The sequence below is a fragment of the Helianthus annuus genome, chromosome 6 (genome assembly GCF_002127325.2).
Source record: "Helianthus annuus cultivar XRQ/B chromosome 6, HanXRQr2.0-SUNRISE, whole genome shotgun sequence".
Lineage (NCBI taxonomy): Eukaryota > Viridiplantae > Streptophyta > Magnoliopsida > Asterales > Asteraceae > Helianthus > Helianthus annuus.
Window position 1 is genome coordinate 134,273,503 of NC_035438.2, and position 23,420 is coordinate 134,296,922.

The 23,420-nt window shown below is 36.3% G+C and overlaps 2 long non-coding RNA genes across 2 annotated transcripts; both read right to left on the reverse strand.

The window, feature by feature from the left end:
- Positions 1–949: 949 nt before the first annotated feature.
- LOC110936034 lies at positions 950–3,856 on the reverse strand. The gene is made up of 3 exons (XR_002589658.2): positions 3,568–3,856; positions 1,648–1,705; positions 950–1,169 (listed from the first exon to the last, which is right to left on the reverse strand). It is a non-coding gene; the product is annotated as an uncharacterized LOC110936034 (long non-coding RNA).
- Positions 3,857–11,292: 7,436 nt separating this feature from the next.
- LOC110936032 lies at positions 11,293–15,431 on the reverse strand. The gene is made up of 2 exons (XR_002589657.2): positions 15,181–15,431; positions 11,293–11,512 (listed from the first exon to the last, which is right to left on the reverse strand). It is a non-coding gene; the product is annotated as an uncharacterized LOC110936032 (long non-coding RNA).
- Between the last annotated feature and the right edge of the window lie 7,989 nt (positions 15,432–23,420).

Sequence of the window (23,420 nt, forward strand, 5' to 3'; positions counted from 1 at the left end):
AAGAACCTCCAGTAAACGTTCTTTGGATGTCTCGTCCAGGTTGATCATTACATATGACATGCGAACTTTTAGAACATCTCCTTTAAATCATATCTTTGTACATGTAGTCAAGTTGCTGTGTGCTGATTTTTTCATGTCTAATGATTGTAGTGGTCAGAAATGTTGCCTTTGTTGTTCCTGTAACATGCTTATGTGGACATCATTTACAAGTATTACAAGAACATGTAAAATACTAACAGGTGAGATTCGTTCCTATGCAAGATAATTATCATAATTTGAATTTCTCTCTGCTGTAATCAGAGACCATATTGTTAACAAATGATGTGAGGACATGTGTTTGTTTTGTTTTAGTGCAGTGAGTGACTTATGTATAATGGATGTCTCTTCCTGGTGTAAAATTTAGTTGATTGAGTGCAGTGTCAGTTTGAGTGACAAAATAAGAAACGTAATTCTCTTTGTAAGTATCCACTTGTTTTCCTTTATCTCTAGCTGATCACAAGCTTTGTATTTTTAAGAAAACCAGCAATTAAAAAAAGTTAAGATTCCTTCAACTCAAAAATACATCCAAGTTAAATTTCATTCAACTGGAACAATTCTCTATTTACATCTATCTATAAGGTGTTCCTAATTGTTAGCTGTTTACAAAACTGCGGTTATAAAGACAAACGTATACATGTCAGAACGCTCCCAAACGAGAAGCAAGATCCGTGAATACGTCTTCACTACATGGAATTGTGAGCGCGCCCATTGGGTGGTGTACCCAAACTCTTCCTCCGCCTGATGCAGTAAGTCCTGAAACATAGGTTCGCTTAATAGTGATACCGGGACCACGTGCCGCTTCTTCTCTTGTTCCCCAACATAAATTGCAAAATTGTCACACCCCGATTTTCGGTTTATGCGGAAGCGTATGGCGAGGTGTGACGAGAGCGGCAATCGTTACAATCAATCGAGTAAACAACATATTTGAAACATAAAAGATGTTCATCCATACATTTGATTCGAAACCATAGTTTACATTACATATGTCTTGTTTGAAACTTGAAACAACACCAACTTTAACTACATTATTCAAAGTTCAAAACATAACAATCGAAAACAGATGACATCACAAAAGCTTGCGTTCTTGATAACCACTTGAACATATTTTTCCAAAGCCGTCCACTAATCTCCTGTAGTACATGTTAATTTTGAAAACGTCAACAAAAGTTGAGTGAATTCATGTTATTTTGTTTTCGCATCAAATGAGTCTCCAAAACATTTAACATTTGAAGTAATAAAATTCGTTTTTGTATAGTATGATAAAAAAAATTGTATGATCATTAGTGTGTTGCAAGGACACTAATATGTATGCCGAATAGGACCTTGACAATTTATCGTGTGTGTCAACGACACTAGTTTGGACACAAAGGCACTCTTGACGATCGTGGTTATCGTTGTCGTTAAGAGTGGGGCTTGCCAAAACCCAAATAGATCTATCCATTTGTTCCTCCGTACTTGTTTATTCATTAATGGCCCCTTTATTTTAAACACCTATCCGCATGTGATCAAAATAGTTTCATTGTATTATCATACTGTTTGTAACATGTATACATCCCCGAAGTTTAAAACTATAAACATTCAAAGTAAAAGGGGAAAACATGAACTCACAGATTTGCGTTCCGTGCAAATCTCTATTCGATTCCTTGTTCGCGGTTCGTTTCTCGACCTACAAGTGTTCTAATTTAGTTAGACACTTGGGTTTGTTTTTGTGTATGGTACAAATATTCTATCTTGTATTTTGTTTTTTGTGTTTTCATATATATATAACTTCCTTGTATATACACATTTATTTTATTTTATTTGTGTTTGAATGGGCTTAATTTATGTTTTAGAATTTAAGTCCATTTTGGGTATTTGGTGCTTATGGGCCTAGCCTAAATAACTTTGTTTAAAAATATGGGTCAAACCCAAATTAATTTATAGGAGTGGGCCTTAGCCCAAAACATTTTCTAAAGGTAGGCCAAGCCCAATTTAGTTTATAGTTGTGGACTTAGCCTAAATAACTTGTGTAAGAATGGGCCTAGCCCAAATTGTTTTCTAAAATATATCTAGTCCATAATAATTTGTAAATATTGGGTTTTTAACTCAAGTATTTTGTAAAGTGGGCTTTAGCCCAATTTTGACTAAAAATACATTTTAGTCCATTGTTTTGTAAAAGTGGGCCTAGCCCAAATTTTGTTTATCAGAAATGGGCATTAGCCCAATTTTAATTTATGGACCACTTTTTAAACTACATAATTTTTGGGCTAGTAAATAAAATAAAATAATAATAATAGTAATACTTGTATTTTTATAAAAATCTAATTTTTATAAAAATTGTTACTTATGCCACAGTTGAACATTTTAGTGCATAAACTTGTGTGACGGTTCGTATTTTATTCTAGTCATCTACTACTTCTCGGTTTTATTTAATCGTATCATTTATCCGGTTTGTGTTGTCCGTCACGTTTTACCATTTGCTTTGTTTGTGCCATTTTTGTTTGTCCAAAAGTCCATATAGTCCAATAGTGTCCGAATTTGTCCATTTGTGTTTTCGTGTCCAAGGATGGACATTTTATTTCGTTTTCAAGTTTATATATATATTTTGTAATTTTTATGGATGTGTAACAATTTTGCATTTGTTCCTACTAGAACTAACATATGATGTACACATCAAAATATATAAACTTATGATACTTGATGAATACTTTTGTAAGTACACATTTTATCCAAAAATATATACTTGTCATTTTTATTTAGAAATCTTTTTATAAAACGTGGATTTATGACTTTGTCCAAAATTTGTTTAACCATGTTTAAAGACTCCAAATAATTGTTTTAGTAACAAACTTTTTTGTTTAACAACTTTTAACACATCACAAAATTTATAAAAATTTTGCCATAGTTTTGTTTGAAATATGAATTTTCCCCAAGTTTATACAAAACTTGTTTTCAAATTATTTCAATACAAAACATCATCAAATATCAATATCTATCAAAATTTGTCAACAAAAGTAGTATGAACATGATATTGTTCTTATCTTTCCCAAAAAGGAAACTTTATTCCTTATTTTTGCCAAAAAATTGTAGAAAGAGATTTTATGAAAAACTCTTGTTTTAGATGTCTTACAAAGTCATTCGAAGCATAAACACGTATTCAAAATGTTTACTACTAACATATTTCTTGCTTTTGATTCTTTCCAGAAATGGAAACTTTATTCAATAAATTTTTCAAAATTTTATTTTCTTGTTTTTAAATGGTTTTTCACATTTTACTAGCATGCATGTTCATCAAAAACTCATGTTCATCACTTTGTTGATGAATCTTGGTTGATCCTACATGCATGTATGTAGATCATATTTTTGAGTAAGAATAACCAAGATTCAAGTTTATTAGCCTAGATTTCTCCAAGTTCATCTCATAATCATAGAAAAATCATGTTTAAAAATAATGATTTTTAGTTGTTTCTTGTTATTTTTTTTAGTGGGTTTATGATGAACTTGTAAAAGAAATCAAGAACAAAAGTAAGACTAGTGTGATGTTCTTACAATTTTTGCTAGGAATTAAGGATGAAGATAAGGAAAATCTTGATGATCTAAGGCTTCTAGTTCCACCAAAAATGCTCCAAATAGCTTTTCTAGTCTCACAAGTGTTTTTGATATATCCATGAACCTCCATATTTGCAAGAATCTCTAGTGTTTAAATTTTGAAAATTTGAAGATGGTGGTGGGTTTGCTCTAACCGAAAATTAGAGAGAGAAAGTAGGAGGTGGTAAATTTTGATGGTTTTGTTGGGATTATGGAATGATGGAGTGTTTGAGAATGTTTGTTTACTCTAGGGTCTTACACAAATACACTAATTATCATCTTATGCTTCCAACACACCACTTAAAAGTGAGTAGGCATGTGGGGGTCCCACATCTAACGTGCACAAGGAAAGGGGGGGAAAGAAGTTTGCATTTTTTTTTTTATAAAATCTTGATTAAATATATAAACTTTCATAACTTTGATATTTTATATAAAAATATCTACAAGGTTTTAAGTCTTCGTATTTTAAAATAGTGTGACACTAGGTAAAACTAGTTCACCAAAATTTTTAGTTTGTAATTCAGGTGAAAAAGTCGGTTCGGGTCCTGTACCGGGTTAAATACTGACACTGTGTCTCGTTTAGATAAATACATAACAAAAATTATTTTTGCACTTGATTTATTATCCAACTAATTAATCCAACTTTTTAGACTAAAAATTTTATTGTTTTTGACACGGTTCCGGTACCGGCTTTACTGACTGGCAATTTACTGGACTAGCCGTACAACTTAACGCAATAAGATTCGATTGCGGATTTTGTGTCGTTTTTAATACGCATTATATTATTTATGTCAAATAATATTTATTTTTGGGTTTTCGAACAGTTACTGTTTTGTTCTGCGGAATGTTGTACACTTCCGCATGATTGCTGTATTTTTCTGCGAACTTGAACAATTTGTTTTTTTTTTATTTGGAATTTTCTAAATAATAAGGCACCTATTATTTTAAACAAAGCTTTTATAGAATATTTGTGTAGACATATCTGTATGTCTTATTTTTATCTTGTCCGACTGTACCGCGACTAGTACTAACAAGTATCGTTTATTCACGTTCTTATTGTTAGTCTAGGATATTGTTTCCAATCGCAACGGATTTGCTATCATAATTCACTATGATTTTTATATTTCCTAGACTTTTAAGACTTAATTAATTAAAATCAAGTCAAACACGCGAAAATAATAGTTGAAATAGTTGTTCAGGTTGTACGGAATTACCGGAATTTTGCCGTTTTCACATTCTCCCCCTGTTAAAGGAAATTTCGTCCCGAAATTTTAATCTGCGTCCCTTCTTAGTTGGGACTTTCTTAAACAAATAAGGGTACTTCTTTTTTTTATTTCATCTTTTCGTTCCCATGTGAACTCGGGTCCTCGTTTCGAGTTCCATCGGACTTTGATTAGTTTGATTCGACTTCTCCTCGTTTTGTGAATCTTTGAATCTAGAACCTCAACAGGTTCTTCGATGAAATGGAGTTTGTCGTCTACATGGATTTTCGTCCCGGGGAATAATAAGTGTTTCATCCGAAAGACACCTTTTCAAATTCGACACATTAAAAGTGTCGTGAACGCTACTGAGTGTTTCTGGCAGTTTTAACTTGTAGGCGACGTTTCCAATCTTTTCCAAGATTTCGTATGGTCTTATGTATCTCGGGCTAAGCTTCCCTTGCTTACCGAATCTAGCTACGCCTTTCCACGACGAGACTTTTAGCAAAACCTTGTCTCCAACCTCAAAAGACAATGGTCTATGACGTCTATCCGCGTAGCTTTTCTGTCTGTCTCGAGTCGCCTTGATACGGTCCCTAATCCTGAATATCAGTAGTTTCTTGAACTAACTCAGGACCTAACATTTGTTTGTCGCCTAGTTCCACCCAACATAGCGGAGATCGACACTTACGACCATATAACGCTTCGAATGGTGTGGCTTTAATACTCGTGTGATAACTGTTATTGTATGAGAACTCCACTAACGGTAAGGGAGTATCACAATTTCGACCTAAGTCCATCACACAAGCACACAACATATTTTCTAAACTTTGGGGATGAAAGGCCGTACTCAAATTTAATTGGGAATCCAAAGGCCTTTTGAAAAGACTGCCAAATCCTTGATATAAAACGACCGTCTCGGTCAAAGATTATCGACAAAGGTACACCATGTCTTGCTACGATTTCTCTGAGATAGATTTCAGCTAACTTCTCAGTACTATCTTTCTCACGAATAGGCAAGAAGTGAGCTGACTTGGTTAATCGGTCGACGATTACCCAAATTATGTCGTGACCACGGGAAGTTCTGGGTAATTTAATTACGAAATCCATAGAAATATGTTCCCATTAATTAAGGATTTCGGGTTGTTGTAGCAATCCAGATGGTTTTTGGTACTCGGCCCTAATTTTAGCACATGATAGACATTTTCCTACATATGTCGCAATATCACCATTGATATTAGGCCACCAATATTTGGATTTATGAGCCTCGTCAAGAATTAGGTCTCGAAGACCACCAAAACGAGGAATCCAAATTCTATTCATGAAATATAAGGCTCCGTTCTCTTTTGGCTCTAGTTGTTTTTCCATACCTCTAAGCATTTCTGCTTTGACATTTTCTGATTTTAATGCTTCTTGCTGAGCATCATGAATTTGAGAGGTAAGGTCGTTATGAATTGTGTGTCTTAAAGATCGCACACGCAAAGGTTTAACTCGTTCCTATCGACTTAATGCATCCGCGACAACGTTCGCTTTGCCCGGATGATATTTGATCTCGCAATCGTAGTCATTCAACAATTCGACCCATCATCTTTGGCGCATATTTAACTCTTTCTAGTTAAATATATGTTGAAGACTGTTGTGATCCGTGAATATCGTGCATTTGGTACCATAAAGGTAATGACGCCAAATTTTTAGTTCAAATACACCGGAACCTAACTCTAGGTCATGGGTGGTATAGTTCCTTTCGTGTATCTTTAGTTGGCGTGATGCCGTATGCAATAACTTTTTTTCCCTTTGCATTAACACGCATCCTAACCCTTGTCGTGAGGCATCACAATAGACTACGAAATCATCCGTACCGTCTAGTAGTGACAAAATTGGTGCATTACAGAGTTTGTCTTTAAGCAGTTGAAAAGTTGCTTCTTGTTTCTCTCCCCAATCAAATTTCTTATCTTTTTGAGTGAGAGAAGTGAGTGATTGAGCAATCTTAGAAAATTTTCAATGAATCTTCGATAATAACCGGCCAATCCTAGGAATTGACGTATTTCGGTCGGTGTCTTTGGTGTACTCCAATTATTTATGGCCTCAATTTTCGATGGATCAACATGTATGCCTTTCCCGTTGACTACATGTCCGAGAAATTGAACTTCACAAAGCCAAAATTCGCATTTGGAAAATTTCGCATACAGTTTCTCCTTTTTCAACAACTCAAGAATAGTTCTAAGATGGTGCTCGTGTTCCTCCTTGTTTCGTGAATATATCAGTATATCGTCGATAAACACTATCACAAATTTGTCAAGGTAGGGCTTGCACACGCTGTTCATTAAGTCCATGAACACCACTGGTGCATTTGTTAAGCAAAATGGCATAACAAGGAACTCGTAATGACCGTAGCGAGTTCGGGATGCCGTTTTTGGAACACTTTCTTCTTGAACTCTGAGTTGATGGTATCCTGATCTCAAATCGATCTTCGAATAATAGCTCGATCCTTGAAGTTGATCGAATAGATCGTTAATCCTCGGTAATGGATACCGATTCTTGATTGTGAGTTTATTCAACTCCCGATAGTCTATGCACATCCTAAAACTTCCATTCTTCTTCACGAACAGCACTGGAGCTCCCCAAGGTGAGTGGCTTGGTCTGATGAAACCCTTATCCAACAACTCTTGAAGTTGTGTGGATAATTCTTGCATTCCCGAAGGAGCTAATCAGTATGGAGACTTTGCCACAGGTGCGGCACCTGGAATTAAGTCTATTCGGAATTCTACATGTCGTTGTGGAGGTACTCCTGGCAAGTCTTCTGGAAAGACTTCAGGGAATTCCTTTACAACCGGGATTTCATCAAGTTTTAGCCCCTTGTCCTTTTTGTCAACTATGTGCGCTAAGAATGCTATACATCCTTTTCGTAGGCACTTTCGGGTTTTCATACAAGAAATGATTCGTAACGGTATTTCATTTTTCTCACCGTGAACAAGAAGTGTTTCTTTATTAGGAAGGGGGATTCGAATGATCTTGTCGTAACATATGACTTCGGCTTGGTTGGTGGATAGCTAATCCATTCCAACAACAATATCAAAACTACCTAGTTGGACGGGCATTAGGTTAATTTTGAATTTCCGTCCTCCTAACTCTTAGGAGCATCCTTTAACAATATTATCGGATTCAATCACCTTTCCATTCGCTAATTCGATAGTGAATGGAATATCTAGTTTAGTTGACTTTAGTCCAAGTATATCTTTAAATTCTAAAGATATAAAACTAAAATTTGCACCGGTATCAAACAAAATAGAAGCGAAATAATCGTTGACAGTGAACGTACCGGTGATTACGTTGGATCTTGTCGTGCCTCTTGAGGTCCAATTACAAAGGCTCTTCTGCGGCCTTTGTTCTCTTTGGGACAGTCCTTCCTGAAGTGTCCCATATCACCATAATTAAAACAGCCTTGGGTTCTCCCTCGTTCTTTATCGTTACCACTGCCTCCTTCTTTGTTAACCACCTCGTTATTACCCCAACATTTTTCTGTGCGGTGACCCATTTTCCCGCATTTATCACACTTGGTGGCTTGGCATCCACCATAGTGGTGATAACCACACTGTTTACACTTAGGTGCATTTCCATTATATTTCTTACCACTCTTTTCCGTTGTGGCAACGAATGCCTTGGTTTTTCTTACTCATAGAGGTTTTCTTATGTTTGTTGTTCGACATAGAACCTTTCTTGAAATATGAATACTTTCTCTTATTGTTACTCGAAGTAGACTCCACATGCGTCTCCTTTTTCACCACACCTTTATTCAGTTTCCCATCCTTACTACATCCTCGTAAGACTTAAGGCAAGAGTTATAGCTTGAGCAATTCTCAATATGGTTCCTCCGGTTCCGCCATTGTTTGCAGTATGGTTTGCTTCATGTTGTACAATTGCTTCTGCAACTCACTGGGTCAGTAGAGCATCAAGCTCAGCTCGTGTTATAGGTAAGGGTTCCGTTTGGGCTTAAAAAGTGTTACTTCGTTCTGGTGCCATGATCTTCATATATATATATATATATAATATATATCGAAGAGATTAGACATGAACGAAAATAAAAACATATCGTCACGCACTTTGATCATAAGGTCAAGATAGATCATAATGATACTTTGCAAATCTTTCGCACCATATTCATCACATCCTTGCAGGGATGTAAAATAAATTACAACAGTGTGTCAATAAGAAAATACCAACTTATATATGCCATGTCACCTTTTTACAATTATTTTTGTGAAGAAAACAAAAATAATCTCGGAGTTACATCACTTCGGTCGATACAAGACATATAGTAATATATAAAATAAGGTGAAGTCTTTTCTTCACATTGTTCCTTGCTTGTTATTCAAATCTCCAAGTCTTCAACAGTCTTTAGTCGTTCACAAAATCGGGTATACTTCCCAAAAGATAGTAATTGAACATAACTACCATGGTTTGGGATGTGAAATTGAAGACATAGAAATTAGACTTGGAAGGCACGTAACCTCCTCCTCGAGACCAAAAATGTACCTAATGGTAGCAATCGAGTGGTTCTCAAGGGTACGAATGCGTTCCTCAAATGATAGAGGCGCTTTATGGAATGGAGAGTGTGGAGGTACTGATAGGGGGAAAATGATGGTAATGGGGCATTCCGGGGGAGGTCGAGTAGAAGAAATCTGAGTCTCAAGATCATGGACTCGTCGAAAGGGAATACTAAGATGAATCTTAGAAGATAAAACTCATAGTTTATAGTAATAAGCAGAAAATGGCATGGACGATAAGGATTAGATGGGTTCATGTCCGGTGGTGGAGATTGAGAATGTGCATCAGAATAGTAAGGTGGAGAGTTGTGGGCGATAGGATGTATGTGTTGTCCATATGCCTAAACGGAACAACCATCTGTTGAGGAGGGGAAAACCAAACGGTCACTTCTATCCTTACAATATGTATTCCATACTCAATGGACCTTCATCGTCCAAAATAAGGAAAATCCTTCGTCGCGTTAACTTATGTGACGAATACATTGGTATTGTTTGAGCTCAACGAGTTCCAACAAAGTTGTTATGATTTCTATAGATGTCGAATGGAATATGGTAAGAGACTTGCGCCATGGCTCGTGCCATATTATCCTTTGAGACTAAATGAATGTCAAATGACGGTTTTTATCAAAATAACTCCCATAAATGTGATAAAGTGTTATAGGCATCGTGAGATTAACTTAAATGTTGGAGTTTTAGAATGTTTGAGGAAAATCCTTCCTGGATGGTTTTCCTAATTTGTTTGCTTAGATGACTAATCTCAACTAACTTGTGATATAGATCGAATGTTAGGCACGAAATGAATACGTTGAGTTTTTAATGCATTGTGGGGAGTCATAGTAGTCACCTTAGTTAGCATTCTAAGAAATGGAAAAATTGAATTCTCAAGTAACAACTCAAGAATTTTGAACAGGTAGTGATCATTAGTCTGACCCGCAGGGCCCACCAGGATTTCCATCCACTGTAAGTTATTATTACGTGGGCCCCCGTAATAATAAATTGCCTTGTATAGTCACCCTAGCGTTCCCTCGTTCAAAACAGACGATCAGTTGGAGAGGGGAACATGACTGTCTATTTACCTTTAACATAGAATGGACCTGCGTGATGGTCCACGCGTTAATACTTGTAGCCATCGTTCGCGGAATGGCACGAAGTTAAGAAATAGAAGTAAGAGGATTCATAACAATAATGGCTGAATGGGTACCTTCAAGATGAGTGTTTCATCTTCCTTGTCTTGACAAGAATGTCACCAATCATGATAAATATGAACCATAGGGACCTCATTCCTACTAATAGAGTATTCATCCAAGGCTACCACCACCACCTATTTGTCATCATCGAGGTCAGGCATTTTCCGTATCTGAGGGAAAACAACCATCTTTTATGGAATGTCGAGCTTAGGGTTTCACTTAGGGACTACGCCGTACCATGAGCTCATCAACAGATGCGAGATCAATACGCTTGTTATGAGAGTCCAGAATAATAATAGAATTTGAATACTAAGATATCATGGTCATGGCAAAATAATCCGTACAACGTATACCTATGAACAACTTATAAATAATCGATTTTTGGGCAACTGTACTTTTGTTTTCATTGTTGTTTATATCGTATATCGTTTCCAGTTCGACTTATTGTTATCGTGTCTAAACCCCATAGACTTGTACCAAATAAACTAGTCTTTGGTATTATGGTTTCGAACTATCGTTCAATACTACTACATAGTATCCTTGCATTTTTGTTTTGTATTAGTGGACGCTTTGTAAAAATATAATGTAGAACGCTTGTTGCAAACAACATCGTTTTGAAATTGTAGACTAGACTCAAAAGAATCTTAGTTCACTACAATTGATGCTCTGATACCAGGTCTGTCACACCCCGATTTTCGGTTTATGCGGAAGCGTATGGCGAGGTGTGACGAGAGCGGCAATCGTTACAATCAATCGAGTAAACAACATATTTGAAACATAAAAGATGTTCATCCATACATTTGATTCGAAACCATAGTTTACATTACATATGTCTTGTTTGAAACTTGAAACAACACAAACTTTAACTACATTATTCAAAGTTCAAAACATAACAATCGAAAACGGATGACATCACAAAAGCTTGCGTTCTTGATAACCACTTGAACATATTTTTCCAAAGCCGTCGACTAATCTCCTGTAATACATGTTAATTCTGAAAACGTCAACAAAAGTTGAGTGAATTCATGTTATTTTGTTTTCGCATCAAATGAGTCTCCAAAACATTTGAAGTAATAAAATTCGTTTTTGTATAGTATGATAAAAAAAATTGTATGATCATTAGTGTGTTGCAAGGACACTAATAAGTATGCCGAATAGGAGGCAACCAAACCTTGACAATTTATCGTGTGTGTCAACGACACTAGTTTGGACACAAAGGCACTCTTGACGATCGTGGTTATCGTTGTCGTTAAGAGTGGGGCTTGCCAAAACCCAAATAGATCTATCCGTTTGTTCCTCGGTACTTGTTTATTCATTAATGGCCCCTTTATTTTAAACACCTATCCGCATGTGTTCAAAATAGTTTCATTGTATTATCATACTGTTTGTAACATGTATACATCCCCGAAGTTTAAAACTATAAACATTCAAAGTAAAAGGGGAACACATGAACTCACAGATTTGCGTTCCGTGCAAATCTCTATTCGATTCCTTGTTCGCGGTTCGTTTCTCGACCTACAAGTGTTCTAATTTAGTTAGACACTTAGGTTTGTTTTTGTGTATGGTACAAATATTCTATCTTGTATTTTGTTTTTGTGTTTTGATATATATATATATATAACTTCCTTGTATATACACATTTATTTTATTTTATTTGTGTTTGAATGGGCTTAATTTATGTTTTAGAATTTAAGTCCATTTTGGGTATTTGGTGCTTATGGGCCTAGCCTAAATAACTTTGTTTAAAAATATGGGTCAAACCCAAATTAATTTATAGGAGTGGGCCTTAGCCCAAAACATTTTATAAAGGTAGGCCTAGCCCAATTTAGTTTATAGTTGTGGACTTAGCCCAAATAACTTGTGTAAGAATGGGCCTAGCCCAAATTGTTTTCTAAAATATATCTAGTCCATAATAATTTGTAAATATTGGGTTTTTAGCTCAAGTATTTTGTAAAGTGGGCTTTAGCCCAATTTTGACTAAAAATACATTTTAGTCCATTGTTTTGTAAAAGTGGGCCTAGCCCAAATTTTGTTTATGAGAAATGGGCATTAGCCCAATTTTAATTTATGGACCACTTTTTAAACTACATAATTTTTGGGCTAGTAAATAAAATAAAATAAAATAATAATAATAGTAATACTTGTATTTTTATAAAAATCTGTTTTTTATAAAAATTGTTACTTATGCCATAGTTGAACATTTTAGTGCATAAACTTGTGTGACGGTTCGTATTTTATTCTAGTCATTTACTACTTGTCGGTTTTATTTATTCGTATCATTTATCCCGTTTGTGTTGTCCGTCACGTTTTACCATTTGCTTTGTTTGTGCCATTTTTGTTTGTCCAAAAGTCCATATAGTCCAATAGTGTCCGAATTTGTCCATTTGTGTTTTCGTGTCCAAGGATGGACATTTTATTTCGTTTTCAAGTTTATATATATATTTTGTAATTTTTATGGATGTGTAACAATTTTGCATTTGTTCCTACTAGAACTAACATATGATGTACACATCAAAATGTATAAACTTATGATACTTGATGAATACTTTTGTAAGTACACATTTTATCCAAAAATATATACTTGTCATTTTTATTTAGAAATCTTTTTATAAAACATGGATTTATGACTTTGTCCAAAATTTGTTTAACCATGTTTAAAGACTCCAAATAATTGTTTTAGTAACAAACTTTTTTGTTTAACAACTTTGAACACATCACAAAATTTATAAAAATTTTGCCATAGTTTTGTTTGAAATATGAATTTTCCCCAAGTTTATACAAAACTTGTTTTCAAATTATTTCAATACAAAACATCATCAAGTATCAATATCTATCAAAATTTGTCAAACAAAAGTAGCATGAACATGATATTGTTCTTATCTTTCCCAAAAGGGAAACTTTATTCCTTATTTTTGCCAAAAAATTGTAGAAAGAGATTTTATGAAAAACTCTTGTTTTAGATGTCTTACAAAGTCATTCGAAGCATAAACACGTATTCAAAATGTTTACTACTAACATATTTCTTGCTTTTGATTCTTTCCAGAAATGGAAACTTTATTCAATAAATTTTTCAAAAATTTATTTTCTTGTTTTTAAATGGTTTTTCACATTTTACTAGCATGCATGTTCATCAAAAACTCATGTTCATCACTTTGTTGATGAATCTTGGTTGATCCTACATGCATGTATGTAGATCATATTTTTGAGTAAGAATAACCAAGATTCAAGTTTATTAGCCTAGATTTCTCCAAGTTCATCTCATAATCATAGAAAAATCATGTTTAAAAATAATGATTTTTAGTTGTTTCTTGTTATTTTTTTTAGTGGGTTTATGATGAACTTGTAAAAGAAATCAAGAACAAAAGTAAGACTAGTGTGATGTTCTTACAATTTTTGCTAGGAATTAAGGATGAAGATAAGGAAAATCTTGATGATCTAAGGCTTCTAGTTCCACCAAAAATGCTCCAAATAGCTTTTCTAGTCTCACAAGTGTTTTTGATATATCCATGAACCTCCATATTTGCAAGAATCTCTAGTGTTTAAATTTTGAAAATGTGAAGATGGTGGTGGGTTTGCTCTAACCGAAAATTAGAGAGAGAAAGTAGGAGGTGGTAAATTTTGATGGTTTTGTTGGGATTATGGAATGATGGAGTGTTTGAGAATGTTTGTTTACTCTAGGGTCTTACACAAATACACTAATCATCATCTTATGCTTCCAACACACCACTTAAAAGTGAGTAGGCATGTGGGGGTCCCACATCTAACGTGCACAAGGAAAGGGGGGAAAGAAGTTTGCATTTTTTTTATAAAATCTTGATTAAATATATAAACTTTCATAACTTTGATATTTTATATAAAAATATCTACAAGGTTTTAAGTCTTCATATTTTAAAGTAGTGTGACACTAGGTAAAACTAGTTCACCAAAATTTTTAGTTTGTAATTCAGGTGAAAAAGTGGGTTCGGGTCCTGTACCGGGTTAAATACTGACACTGTGTCTCGTTTAGATAAATACATAACAAAAATTATTTTTGCACTTGATTTATTATCCAACTAATTAATCCAACTTTTTAGACTAAAAATTTTATTGTTTTTGACACGGTTCCGGTGCCGGCTTTACTGACTGAATATTTACTGGTCCAACTAATTAATCCAACTTAACGCAATAAGATTCGATTGCGGATTTTGTGTCGTTTTTAATACCCATTATATTATTTATGTCAAATAATATTTATTTTTGGGTTTTCGGACAGTTACTGTTTTGTTCTGCGGAATGCTGTACACTTCCGCATGATTGCTGTATTTTTCTGCGGACTTGGACAATTTGGTTTTTTTTTTTATTTGGAATTTTCTAAATAATAAGGCACCTATTATTTTAAACAAAGCTTTTATAGAATATTTGTGTAGACATATCTGTATGTCTTATTTTTATCTTGTCCGACTGTACCGCGACTAGTACTAACAAGTATCGTTTATTCACGTTCTTATTGTTAGTCTAGGATATTGTTTCCGATCGCAACGGATTTGCTATCATAATTCACTATGATTTTTATATTTCCTAGACTTTTAAGACTTAATTAATTAAAATCAAGTCAAACACGCGAAAATAATAGTTGAAATAGTTGTTCAGGTTGTACGGAATTACCGGAATTTTGCCGTTTGTCACAAAAATAGCCTTTTGGGATGTCCGTATATGTTGGGGTTCTGCTTCCATTAGATAATGACCGCCTCAGAATTTTTTTTGCTTGAATGATACGAGGCATACTGATGGCCATATTTTCAAGATAGTGTGAGTTTGTTTCACTTGGAAATGTTTGTTATGGAAAAAAAAATGAAAGTATTGCTTCTGGTTGGCTGATATTGTAGATGATTTCCTAGGAAGATGTGGGTGTATTGTGCATGTTGAATGATATATATATACCAAGAAGATATAATGAGGCACATAATAGACAGGGGCACATGGACGAGAAAACAAACACACATGGTCTTATATCTTGAAAATAAAATTATAAAGAATTTGTGGAGATCGATATTCAATCACAATCCAAACAGGAGATCAACATGAATAATTATATGGCCTTGAGGACAATAAGTAGTGAAGAAGGCCAATGTCACATGGCTTTGTCTTGATGATTGTGTCAACAATTATCACTTGTAGGACATTGGGTCCTCCAACCTAGTGATCTGCATTAGACTTGGTTATCCAAACTAGTGTTTAAACTAAAGCTTTAACCACTAACATCCGATGCTTAAATATAAAACAAAACGGAAATTACCCTCTAATTCAAGATTGCTGATTGAAAGTAGCAAATATACAGTCTTAATTTCTAAGGGAGTTATGTTTCCAAGGAACCTTGTAGGTCCGGCTAGGAGGATCTAGTCGCCTAATCCTTGTATACTAACCAACCCGGTTGTGCGGAATCCAACCGGAAAGGCAAACCGAGATAGAACACTTAAATACACTACACACGATATTCACCTATTAACACCTCTGTATTAATACGTATGAAAGGTTCGGTTACAAGCTCAATGTTTACAAATGTATTTTGCAAACTCTCTCTAACTCTCGTGTGTGTGCGCTCTCTACAATGTGTTCTCTTCCATTTCTTATCCACAGACAGACTATTTATAGTCACAGACACAACGAAACAGACTGAACTTGGCGAATCACAATGACATTTGACGAATCACATCATTGCTTGACGAAACAGCGACGAAACTAGCCTTGGTCGACGAAACTGAAGTGTTTCGTCGACATAATTCTTGTTACGTCAATCATGGGCTTGGGCCCAAATTGTTGAAGTTCATGTGCATCCTGATTGGCCCATGTTGAACATACTCATGCACGTAGAATTCTCAAAATCAAATTAAAATGATTAGTCAAACTTGGTGACATCATCATGACATCATCATGATGATGTGTCAAGCGGGAAGCGTTCTCGGCTCTCCGTGCTTCGCGTGTCGAACTCTGGGGCGCACGACGAAGGAATGTCATGACGTCGGGCTTGAGCCGAACCTAACCGAGTCGAACCGAGCCAAGTCGAACCGAGTCGAGTCGCGACCACATAATATGTATCAACAAACTCCCCCTTGGACGCTACTCGTGAGGTTCATCTTCCATGTCTTCCAATTCGAAGGATCTTCAATGTCTTCACGTCTTGAAAGTAGAAAGTGTATCAACAAACTCCCGTATCATGTAGGAAGTGTGTTGACAAACTCCCCCTTAACATAAGCTCCCCCTTGAGTTATGCTAGTGAATGACTTGATCTTTATAGCTTGAGATCCTTGTGGTGTTGATGATGGTCAGCGGCAACTCGATCATCTTCATCACTTGAGTGCCTTTACGTCGTGTCTTCATTCCGAAGCTTGTCATCGACCATGTTCTCCTTGCCTTTAGAATCTACACATGCAAGAAATCTAAACGCGTAATGAGAACAACTGCTTGGAATATAGTTAGTATAAACAAATAACACACGTATGACCATGTTTCAATCAAACACCGTCCGACAGCTTCAAAGTTTAATAAATTTATCAATTTTAGATTTTAACTTTCAAAACTTGCAAATTTCGACCGTTTATGAAGATTTAGTCAATTTGGTTTTGGTTCAGGTTTAAGGCAACGAAGACTCGAGATCCAACATCGTACGATCGAAAATAAAATAGAAATAAAATCTTTTTGTATTTTATAAAGTTTATATTAAAACACACCTAAAATCTTTTTGGTATTTTTGAATATTTGAAATGTATAGACTGAAAGCAGTAAATAAATATTTACAGACATTCTTTTTGCTAGTTTCGAGGGTAAGAGAATCATATCAGTGTACGGTCATGCCAAAACGCTCTTGTTGTTCAGTTAGTTAACATTTAGATAAGCATCCTATAACGATTATCGGTATTGTTGTCCACTTAAGCTCAACTTATCAGATGTAATCATGGCGAGGGGATACGTTAAGGTATGATTTATACTTACCGACTGGTGTTCATCCACATCACGACACATTCCCGTATCAAGGTATGCACCAGGGTTCATCTTACTGGTGAATATACCGATTATCATCTGTTTGACGGTATATGATGTGAGATTCTCACTTATTTTGATTTGAAAAACAAGCCCTATGTGATAAAATCACTTATTGATGAGGAACTTGATTTTCGATGCATGAGGGCACAGGAGCAAGTCCGTGAACAGGTCAGTACTTTCGTACAGCAGAGAGACGAACTTGACTCCCGGATAAATGTGATATATTATCACTTATTTGTATGGACATGTGATTGTTTATCACTTATTGAGGTCGTATGCAATATGTACACGTATGTATAGTATCATAGAAGATCTAGACTTGCGTCCCCGTTATTTTTCGGTAAAAGATACAACCATGATACCCAGATGATAAGCAGCATAAAGACCGAATATCTCAGAACCTCGGCAATCTATCAAACGAAATTTCGGTACTAAGACCATATGCCAATGAATGGTTCCCACCTGGTCTTCAGTCGATTAAGATTTATATCACCCTGCACACTTTAAAATGATTGTGAGCCTACCGATACATCTTATATAGAGCTGCTTATCGTTTTTCATTTAAGGTTTAAAGAGGTTTGGATAGACCACTGATGTACTATCATTTTCTTTTTTGCTCGCCAGGAAACTCATTTTTGATTTTCTATTGTGTTTGTGTTTTTGAAATTTTTCGATGTTTTTGGATTTTTCAAATTTTGGATTTACTCCCCCTAAAATCAATAAACTAAGATAAATCTAAAAGACACAAAGATATTTACAAAAATGATTTTCCGATGTTGGTTAACTCGTGTTTTACCTCAATGCCGTTTACCAAAATTAATTTTAATCAGAAATGATTCTATTGAATTTTGGAAAAATCAGTTGGCATGTCGGTAAGCGGTGCGGACCATGACAACATTGATGAGTTTCATAGAGAAACAATCACGTGTGAGGTGATATTCGAGATCAACGTGTCAGGCCAAAGAGTGTTGTACGAGATGATAATAATTCATAAAGCAGCTTAAAAATCAACAAGTATAGGAGAGATTAGAAATTCAAAACCGTATCCTGCAACTGTTTCATGCATTGCAAGGAATCTGAGCACTCTCCCAAACTGGATATCCACCTGGTGTGGACTTCAAAGTCGATTTTGTAGCTACTGAAAAATCTCTTCACAACAACACAATCAAAAACCTTTGGTTCCGGCTGGTCTTCTACATTGCATCAGTGAAGGTCTTTGTCTTCCTCTTGAGAAGTAGTGTGCGGTTGTTCAATCCATGCCAAGGCATCCGCACACATCTCATTGAAATCTTTCCTGAGGACCCGATCAAAAACCATAACAACCAAATTTTGGCACATTTTTTTTATCTGGTCGAATTTTGCAACTTCATTCAACCACATTCTTTCACCAACATATTCTTCTTGTTTTCTTTTTCTTTCCTCTCTCTCCATCAATGGCAACAACATTTTCCTAGATATAACAATATTTCGGAGCCTTATGTCGCCAATCTTGTGCATGGACGCTCCACTATCAACAATCCTAAGACTATCAATAGTTCCTACTGGAACATCCTGCACACACATTCAGAGATTAGTTGGAGAGGGGGACCCAAGCCTTCACAGACTTGGGTCGTCCGTCATCATCGAGAATTGTAACATCCATTTCCTGATGATTCGGAATTGATGTAGCTCCCCCTGAAACAGTTACCGATTTTGGTTTCCAAATCTATTTTTGTTTTTCATGTTTAACATCCGATTTAACAGATTTTGTTTGGACAACCTCTGGTTTTAACGCCTTTTCAACTTCCTTGACCTGTTGGCGTTTCTGTTTCTTCTCCCTTTCTTTTACAAGACGGGGATCTTGTTTTACAGAAACAGATCGCTTACGGTCAGTTTGGTCACGGGGAACATCAACTTTGCCTTTTTGTTTATGAAGGTATGGATAATTCCGAATGACATGTCCAATTGTACCACATTCAAAACATGATCTTCGTTCAACAAACCCCGAAGTATCATGTGATCGTCTTGCCGATGATGATGAACTTTGTGATCCTGTGGTACTAGGTTTCGAACTGTTTGATTCATTTCTTTTCTGAATAATTGCTTTCTTAACAAAATCTAAGTTAGATTTGTTTTCAAACGTTTCGATTTTGTCCGTTCCCGTCGATTTCACAAAGTTTACATTTTTGTTCTTCTTTTGATTCGGCTTCTTTTGTTCTTGAGCCGGTAATTTTCCTTTTTGCTTGGTGTGATTTTGCTGTTTTTGCACTGTTGGTGATTTCTTATTGCCAAACTGTTTTCGAACTTCGGCCTTTGGAATAGGAGGACATTGTGTTACTGTAACACGTGATCCTGTCTTTCCCAAAAACTTGTCGAATTTTCAAAGACTTTACTTATTAAAGATTGATTAACATTTTTAATGGGAAAATCTTTGTCTGAATAAATCTTATCATCACCAACCAAAGTGTACAGTAAATTCACACTCTCCGACTCTTTTGCAGACGAGGACTTGATTGCAACAGTCTTAGCGGGTTGTGCAGGAGGATGACATAAAATATGATTTTCAAGAGGTATGTCCTCTTCTTTGATTTCCGCATCAGACTTTGCTGGGTTAGTATCATCAGATTCATCATCAGAAGAATCAGCATCCTCAATAATGACTGGAGGATCCTGATTCAGTTCAGCAGAAGACACACATGTATCTGCTGATACATCTGAATCGGATGATACTTCTTTCTTGTATCCGAGTCCAGTTGCAAACTCCTTAATGTCTAGAGGAACAGATGGTTCAAAGAAAGTTCTGTCTTCCTCGTCAGGCATTGTATCATAATTGTGTCTCACAGGTGGTGGACATTTCTTGTAGCCTATGCATGTAACATCCCGTTTTTCTTTCTGAACGTCAATGATGTGATCCAACACATAGCTAGGGCTCAAATAACTGTCTAGCTTAAGTTGGATCGCCTCACTTTCGGTTTTCACACAAGCCATCTCCTTTTGCATTATCTCAAGGCGAGATATATATAAATTAATATCAGTTTGTTTTCTGGAAACCATTTTTGTTAACTCGGTTTTATCTTTCTTTAATTTCTCAATTACCGACTTAAAATCCTTTTCATGGTTTTCATAAAACATGTTGGCTTCAGTGCACTTAGAAAGATCCACAGTTAACTTCTGGTTGTGGATGAATGTCACATCATACTTCTCTTGCAAAGCCTCGTGTTTGCTTTGCAAGTCACACCACTTGGCATTCAAAGAAGCATGTCTGTCTTGCAAGTCAAACAAACTATCTTGTAAAGCGTAATGTTTGCCTTGCAACTCAGACATGTTTGCTTCTAACTCAGCACACTTAACAGCCAGACTATCACAATTATCACAATTAAGAGCAGTGGGTTCATCGACACATACCTGACTTGATGAACTGTCGACATTAGCAATAAAGGCTGAATGGAGAGAAGACGAAGAATAAGCAGCTTGATCTACTAAAATAGATCTTCTATCAGTTCCTGCTGCAGCTTCCTCCAAAGGTTCATCAATATCTGCATCAACTGACGCACTTGATGTCTCACCCACATGATCATCGCCTGAACTTGAGGATTCTTCATCTGAACTCCTGCTATAACCCGAAGAGTCTTCATCCTTAGAATTCACCACCATTGGCGGAAGATTCTCCACCACTGGTGTGAACTAAATCCTTAACAACCTCAGCAAAACACGCTGTTCCATCCGGAGCATCACCACTTAACTGAATGGACCAGTCACAACCTTCATCTACTTGAACCACAAGTGCCTGGTTGGCATTTGGTGGTCCTGCTTGACTCTGGTTGTTGACAGGCATCAATGTACGCTCATTGTTCCTGTTCTGGTTCTGCTGGTTGCCTTGGTTTCTGAAGGGATTCTGGTTCCCATGCTGTGCTGGCCTTGTACATTCCCTTTTAAAGTGACCCCGTTCACCACAATTGAAGCATTTTACTGCCTGTTTATCGAACCCATAGTTGGTGTCTTTCTTGCTCTCCAAGCTGGTTCTGCCAGTTCTTTCCATGAAATCCTTTGCCCTTCTTACAGCACTAGCAAAGGCCCACTTGATGTCCATCAAGTCCATCTCTTCCTTATCAATCTGCTGATAGTCTTCTTGTGTCAGATTAATGTTGCCAATCTGACCTTCCACTAACCCACAGTACGCGCTCACTAAAGTGTTAAGCAGCTCCATGTGTTCCCTTGCTACTTCCACACTAACCTTTGAAAAGCTTGAAGTGTCGAGCCGTACTGTATTTGGCTTTGATTGCTGACCAGCAGATGATGTATTTCCATAACACGCTTGTTGTTGAGCAGGAGGAGGTGGTTGTAGTGGATTTCCATACAAGTCTGTGGTGGGAGCCGGCTTAACATGAACTTGTATTGGATTGCCATACATATCCGTGCTTGTGACAAACGCCGTTTGAAGTGGATCATTTGAACCAGGTCTTGCAGACGAAGAACTGGAAGTTCCATAATACATCTTAGTATTGCATGGCACAATGGATTTTGCAGAAGACGTACTTGGAGTTCCATAATACATCTCAGGATTGCATGGCACTATGGATTTTGCAGAAGAAGTACTTGGAGTTCCACAATACATTTCAGGATTTTGTGGCACTGGAACTCTTTTTGCTTTCAAGGTTTCCTCCTGATCCTTGTTCTCTAAAAGCTGCACGAAGTCGTTGATGTTTGTAGTAGCCAAAACCCGGTTATACTTCAAAATCTCCAAGAAACTATTCCATTGGGGAGACAACGCATCAGCAAACTTCTTCACCACCTCTGTTGAAGTTGTTACTACCCCAAAATTACCCAACTCAGTAAGCAAATGATTAAACCGACTTGTCATGTCTCCCAACAATTCCTTATCCATACATGTGAAGCCATCAAATTCTTTCTTGAGGAGATCGTGTCGCAGTTGACGTGTTGCTTCATTCCCTACCCCTCTGGTCTTCAACGCGTCCCACAGCTTCTTCGTTGTCTTGAAGCTGACAAACTGGTGGTAGATATCCTTGCTTAAGGCCTGAGTGAGAATGGCGTAGGCTTTCTTTTCCAGATCATATGTTTTCTTTTGATCTTCAGGAAGATCAGCAAACGTAGCAGTAGATGAAGCAGCAACCTCTATAGCTTGATTGAAATCTGTGGTGAAACGTATCCACAGTTCGGTATTTTGACCAAGAACGTATGTACGAAATCTATCAACCCAACCCGGATATTCGTTTAAGTGCATCAACTTTGGAGGTCGATTCAAACTTCTGGTTTCGCTTTCGCTTAAGAGAATACTTTGAATGCTCGGAGTTTGATTCGATACGAATGCCCATTGACCGGTTGATATTGCATTAGCTTGTGAAGATGTCGATACCGGAGATTCGGCCCATGAGGGAGATAAACTTGTATTCGTGTACTTTCCACTATCTGGAGCCGGAGTTCCCCACCAACTTGGGTTCATCTTTGATGTGATAAAATAAATTACTGAAAATCACAACTCAAACGAACAGTTAAATCCAAATTGAAAGCCTTCTGTTTAAAATAAAAGTGTTTCGACGAAATAGAATGTTAACGATACCGAAATTTTGTTGTATGACTAAACAGACTTATGAATTTGACGAAACAAGATGTATGATAAGGTTGACGAATTAAATGTCCTTTGGGCTTTCAACTTGACGAAACAGCCCAATACACTTTCGGCCCAAAAGGTTGACGAAACAAAGTGTTTCGTCGAAGAGTATACTGTCTCGTCAAAATGAAGTTTATTTTATGACAGTTGACTTGGGCTCAATTAAATTGATTTGGGCTTTTGACTTACAATCTTGGGCTTACACATTGACTAAATGGCCCAAAGTTAAATGCCCAAAGTATTGACGAAACAAAAA